Below are 7390 nucleotides of genomic sequence, written 5' to 3' on the forward strand. Positions count from 1 at the left end.
ATCAATTAAATGTTAAATTTTAAGTATTACACAATGGAACGTACAATAAATGAAATGTGTGATGCAAATATTTCCACTAGATGAAACTCAGCACTCAACAAAACTTTGTTCATGTCTTTGCTTGCGTGCATTTGGTTTCATATTGTATATTCAAAATCATGCAATGCAAAACCAAAATATGTAATCAATTAGGTACAATTTCCATTTATGTAAGTAATTTATTATTGTAAATATATTTTTCAACAAATGATTATAGGTTAAATATACATCATTGTATATAATTATACATAAGGAAAATTTACATTAATTGATTAGTACAGAATTTAAAACTTAAACTACTGTTGTATTTATAGAATTAAGACAAAAAAAATTTTAAATTTTCCACTTCTTTTGTATGAGACAATTTGGGTTTTTCTCCTTTTCTGTCTATTAGACATGGGAACATACCAGAATAGGTTTTATCCAGTTTTACCCTTTGCATGCCTGGTAATTCATGGGTTTGGCAGAAATGTTAAACCTCTTCCTCGACCTCTAGCTCCTCTATTATGATTAGGAGATTCCAATTGGTGTGTGTCAAAGTTCTGGATTATTCTGTTCATTTGGAGCTCTCTTAAATCATTCTCTAGCTTACTTATGGTAGTGGCATTTATCAGATCAATTTCTTCTTGTATCTCATTAGGAACTGGAATTCCCACTGGTAAAACAATTATTTTCAGTTTTTCATGGAGTCTTTCAGATTGAAACTTTCCTATTGCATTTCTAATCAGTTCTTGGTCAATCGTTGCAGTTCTTGTTCCTGCCAATGTTGATGAGATATGTTCTTCAAACATTCGGTTGTAGCTCCTGTTTGTGTGGGATTCTTTGGCCATTTTGTCCTGCAGAGAGAGAACAGAATAATGATGAACAAAAAAATTGTGGGAGCTACTTTAGTCATTTTGCAAATGTAAAATTTTGAGCTTGTTTTGGAGAACTTATAGAAAGGAAACTAACTATTATTGTTTTTTTTTCTGTGTACACTTATTTATCTGGTCTTCTGATTGGGGAGATGAGTTGGTCTACCCTTGTCTCACACAGTTAATCATTGCTGTTAAGGAGAGGATTTGGTTCTCTAGAAAATGGTTTATCATTTCTGATGGGAGCATCAGACAATCCCCATTTTGAATTATGGCTGAGATGTCATCCATGATACTGTGAGGAACTGACTCCCAAGTCACTGTTTTACCTCTCCCTGAGATTTCAATAAGTCCTTTAAAGCGTGCTGCTTCTTTTTGGTTTCCAATGAACCGGATAATGACATATAAAAAATAAAGATGATCATCTGATGCTGTCTTAACTATTTGTACAATGAAGTCATGGTGATAACAAGTAAGGTGTGTGGTCCATCTTAAAGTCTGTGACAATTCTAATCCAATGATAATCATGTTGATGGTATGATAGTTTAATTTTATCATAGTTGTGTGTTTCTCTGCAACATGGGGAAGAATTTGGGGATAGGTTCCCTCCCAATAACATGAGGTATCAAGCGAGGGACATGAGTAAGTTTTGAATTTGCAATTTTTCTCATGTATCCTCCTGTCCTTGAGAATATGTTTCTCCTGGCATCCATTTTCTGCAAACCGGCAAGGGAGTGAGATGGCCTCTGCCAACTTTTCTGCGGTAGCATTCTGATGATCTCCTAATATTCTTCGACAAGTGGGGCATCGACGGACCCATTTCCAACAGTTGGAACATACCAAATGCCCCTCTGTACATTGATGTATAGGTGGACTCATGTAATCGTGACAAATTGGGCATTCGAACAAAGCTACCAGTGCCAAATCTGATTGTATATTACTAGGATCCATTCTGGTTGTCTTGCATGTTCCATGTGAAGTGGTTGGTTGCTGTTTTTCCATCTTTTTCCTTTTCTAAACAAGAAGAAAACAACAGGAGTTAGAGGGAAATGGCTATAATCTACAAATCTGGGTTTGTAATGTTTCCAATCCACTGGAGAGGTGATAATTCTCATATAGTCAGTACTATTACTTTTCCAGGATACAACCCTTATTTCCACCCTTATTGATTGTTGATTTGATCTGGTATTAGGTGGAACTAGTTAGAAGTGACCCCAAACTAATCAGTGTTCTCTGTGGATTTAGAGGAAGTGTTCTTATTCCTTATTCTGCAGCCCATTATTCAATAAATTTGCCTTCTTCATCTCATGGTAATCAGGAGTGATACAATTACCAATGTATTGGAAATGATGAAAGTCATTCCATCCTTGACAAAGGGTGGTTATAAGAATCTCGAGAACTTAAGAATGCAGTTAGTTTAACAATTTCTGTCTCTGGATTTATTGTAAAGTGCTCATACTAATTCCAGAGACCAGAGAATAATTCTCAACAGTATATTCACAGAAGATTTTTGTTTTTCTTATATTTCGGTATATTGGACTCAGTAACCATGTTGCATGGATACATAGGATCTTTCCTATATAATAAGAAAAATTGGATTTTGTTAGTACTGTAATGGACCATTGTGTTGTAAATGAAAAGAGCAAAGAAGACCATTTTATCCTAATTTTGCTGGTCCCTAACATAATGTGTTAAAACATCAATGTTCTGTTGAGATGTTTCATCATCCCATTGCCCACTGGGTGATAGAAGTCTCCTATGTGTAGTAGTATTTTGCATATCTCTTGCATAATTTTTGATGTGAAGTTAGTACCTCTAAGTAGTTGCTTAGGTGATAAATTCTTTTACAACTATTTTGGTGGCTATATCAAGTAAAGCAACTGCCTCTGCCCACCCAGAAAGTGATCTGCAAATGAAGGATGATATTTCATTTCGTCTTAAGACAGTTCTTGTATATCTAACACCAGCTAATTGCATGGACTTTATAGTGATGTAAAACAACCATTAGAATGTTCCATAAATCTCTCAAGCTATTGAGAGAAGTTGAGGCAGAAGTTTTAAACGTGAAAACGTGTACTTCGGACATTCAGTGCCACTTTCCTGTAAGCCTAGAAGTTTGACAATGGTGTTTGGAATGTCGAGCATGATTCCACTTGTAAGGAACCAAGTCCGAGAGTTAATTTTATTTTACTTTTATTTTGCTTATTATTCTATTTTTGTTTGGGGGCTTATGTTTTGTTAGGACGAAGGTTTCTACAAAAGAGAAGAAATAAAACCCAACTCACCGACGAAAGAAAAGCGCCATAGGACTCGCGCACATTTGCGCTTCCCGAGCGGCAAAAAGTATAAAGTCCGCACCGAGAAAGAGGGGGGGAGACCCCACAAGCACGAGATAAACTCGCTAGACCTTAAGTAATAAAAACGTCCCGGAAAAATTGTAAAAACAAATAATGTAAAAGGTTAGTGAGTAATTGTCGGAAAATAGGCTGCCAGACGATGAAACAAGTTATTGTTAGCATTTAAGTATGTAAATGAGGGGAGTGATCGCATTCAGATTGTGACGTCCTTCATTCTTCCACCACATTGCTGGGCTACCGCGAAGACAACTAGCGGCAATATCAACCCATCTAGTGTTCAGTACTTGGTTTACCAGGAAATGCTGTTCGAGGTCCTGCAAGAAATCATTAGCAGTTAATGCTGACCTACCGTTAAATTGGATGGCTGGCGGCGGCGGTGCAGTCTGAAGCCAGACCATCGATGCATTAGATGTAGGCACTTCCTGTCTCGGAGTAGAAGTTTCGGGCTGTACAGCACTTGTAACGTTCGGTGTTGTAGGCTCTACAATTCCAGACGTGACACATGAAGTCAGATGAGTCACGGCGTTTGACAAGGATGACACTTGTTGCAACAGTACTGACAACTGTTGTTGCAACTGGTTATATTCGGCTCGGGTGACTGGTGCACTATCTTCCATTTTTTTTTCTACGAGGTTACGAGGTGTTATTCCTCTAAAGCTAAATTCAAGATCAACAAAGAAAGCAACAAAGTCTAATATTAACCTTTAGAGTCCCTGTTCGGGCGCCAGTTTGTAAAGTACTATTTTAGTTTACAACGATTATCGACTCTACCGTGGCCGGAAATAACCGTTAACCTACCAGGTACTTTACTCGGATTCGCGTTAGCGTGCCAGGCCTGGACTTTAAGCGTGCACCGAATTAAATAATGACAAGATTTGTCAATAGAAAAAAATCAATAATTTAATTAGTCGTTTAGCAATAACTATGTACAATATTTAGTAACAAATCAAACAATAAATTTATTCAATGAAATTCAACAAAATCAACCCGACAATACTCAATTCAATCTATTTCTAACTTAATTCTATTCCCCTTGGGAATCCGACAAAACCAAGCCTTAACTTATAACAATAATTCTTATAAACTATAGATCCTAATCGTCACCTCAATATACTCGGAACCTATTTCATCAATTCTCAAGACTTCCTATCGTTGATCAAATATTCTAATCACTTCAAAATCACCTTGGAACTATTCGATCCTATCGGACACCTCTCTTACTGCTACGAAGCTCACCAAGCTCGTTGCTATCCGGAATTCACCTCTCCGTCTTCACTTGAGACTCGGGATTTATAGTGTGAGGTGACGTCACAATTCTGAATGCGATCACTCCCCTCATTTACATACTTAAATGCTAACAATAACTTGTTTCATCGTCTGGCAGCCTATTTTCCGACAATTACTCACTAACCTTTTACATTATTTGTTTTTACAATTTTTCCGGGACGTTTTTATTACTTAAGGTCTAGCGAGTTTATCTCGTGCTTGTGGGGTCTCCCCCCTCTTTCTCGGTGCGGACTTTATACTTTTTGCCGCTCGGGAAGCGCAAATGTGCGCGAGTCCTATGGCGCTTTTCTTTCGTCGGTGAGTTGGGTTTTATTTCTTCTCTTTTTAAATACTTAAGGTGATTGGTGAGGAAACCTTCGTCCTAACAAAACATAAGCCCCCAAACAAAAATAGAATAATAAGCAAAATAAAAGTAAAATAAAATTAACTCTCGGACTTGGTTCCTTACAAGTGGAATCATGCTCGACATTCCAAACACCATTGTCAAACTTCTAGGCTTACAGGAAAGTGGCACTGAATGTCCAATGTATATGTTTTCACGTTTAAAACTTCCACCTCAACATTGCTTCAAGTTCTTCTTTCAAATTAACACGTAAATTTTTTCTATAATGATCTTGCAAACTATTTCTCAATTGTTTAGCTCCTTACTAGGATTGGGTAAGGCTAGATATTTTGGCACAACTGCAGGAAAAGGCACTTGATCTAAATTTTTGTTATTTCTAGGCTCTAATTGAATAAAATTCAGTTGTAAAAATGTGTTGATTTTTATAATAATTTGATGTGGCTAGGACACAATTGGAACTTGCATTCAGAAGTGTTATATCACAATTACCACACTATCTTAGTGAGGAGGGAAATTTACCCCTTGCCATTCAGGCAGTGGTTGCACATACCTTTGTTCAGGTCAACTGTATATATGGTTGGAAAAAACTTGCTCCCTGACCTAAAGGAAAAAGGGTTCTGTCTTCAATACTATCTGTAATACATTTGCACATGCTGATTTGTAAATGGAGGTCTGATATTTAAAAGATGATATTTGGAAATAATGTGCAGAAGAATTAAAAGATTAGCACTGCAATTTTGGCAAAGACTGGACATTATTTGAACCATTATTCATAATGAAAATATCACAAACTGGGGGAAATTGACAAAAATAAAAGTCACACCTTACGTAAAGTTTTAATAAAGCAAAAACATTTTCAATCTAAGTTAATAGGTCTTCATCAATTGTCAAACTTTCAAACAAAACTTCAAATAAAAAAACACAAATGAAATTTAAAACACAAAATTTAAATTCAATAGAAATTAAATGTAAACATAACACTACTATGCATTTATTTCATGTTTATTAACATAATACTCTGATCAAGTTAGAGTTCATAAACAGAGGCTCTTTATAGTGGACAAAGTGTCTCATTGAGGTTTATCTAAACCTGATCTGCAAGTATTTCTTGAAAAGGTAAATGACAATCCTTATGATCTTCTAAATCAAGAAAAGAGCAAAACATCAGTCCATTTCTTGGACATTCCATCACTTGCAATAGTGGTAAGCTCCATACCAATGCATATTGTAAACCCATGCCATGTATCAGCTGATTTTCATCACAACTCACTGGACTACCATCATCTAAAGCTCTCAGCATTCGGGTTGTTAACAAGCTGGACACTCAATAAACTCAAAGGTGGTGAACAGGCATGGGTATCAATGGCATTGATGCAACAATTAATCACCACCTTTCAGACACCTAAGAAAAATAGTCAAAGAGCTGCCTTAAGAAAAATACACATGAAAGTGGCTAAATCTAACATAAACCTGGTATATAAATGTAACCTTACCATTTTCAAGATTTTACAAAACAACATTCTATGTTATGATTTTGTTAATTCTTTTGGGATTTATTCCACACCAATGAAAAACCTCCATTTTAACAGGAAAGTGATATACTGGGACTACCAGATGCAACCTACAGCAAAGAATTAAAGAGCAGAAGTACACACCATTGACAAGAAACGGCAAGGGTAATAACAGCAGCCTTCCAGGAGGACTTTGGAGGGAGCTGGCCCCCAATTGGGAAAAAGTGGAGGAAACCCAGAAAAACTCCACCTAGCCAGCCAGGAAGACACCTAAACAAAATACTTTAAATAGACGGGGCAACAAAACAAAAACAAGGGGGCATGCTGGAAACTATTACCACATGAGGAAGTAAGATGCTAATAGAGAAGTTGAAGACAAGTCCTCACCACACAATCTGCAGCAGATGTGTAATTCTGTGTGGTGGATGGTGCAGATGACCTGAAAATTAACCTAAAATTTATCATTTATTATTTTGCCTAGCAGAGGGCTAAGGGAAGGAGACCCACAAGGCTAGGCAGAGAGGAAGGTGCATATATAAACAGGAGAGACGATAGCAACAGTGAATAGGTGCAGCGGTCCGCTAATGTCGCGCCAAGAAGGTGCCCACAGGTAGAAGGGTAGAGTAGGTAGGAGGACGGTAGAGAGGAAGTGTAGAGAATTTGTGGAGTCTGAAGGTGGGATTAAAGATTAAACTTTTTTGTGTTACGATATTTGTTTGTTCCTGTTCTGTATGACGAACCGGCGGGACGGAATCCGTAATCCAGATCGGGATCCCTAAAATCGGAAAAATAGGCGAAATTCCTTTACAACGTTGGTTGATAAACATAAACCATCCCGGTGTCGCATTCACATACACATAGAGATGTGGACCCTGTCTGGTAGTTAACAATTGTTCGTTGCACAACCAGTATATAGCTTAAAATACAATAAATTTATTAAGAATAAAATTACAGTGGTGCTTCGAATAACGGACTTTGTTGGGCCGTTACGTGACTCGA

The sequence above is a fragment of the Centruroides vittatus genome, unplaced genomic scaffold (genome assembly GCF_030686945.1).
Source record: "Centruroides vittatus isolate TY-2023 unplaced genomic scaffold, ASM3068694v2 contig_10, whole genome shotgun sequence".
Classification (NCBI taxonomy): Eukaryota; Metazoa; Arthropoda; class Arachnida; order Scorpiones; family Buthidae; genus Centruroides; species Centruroides vittatus.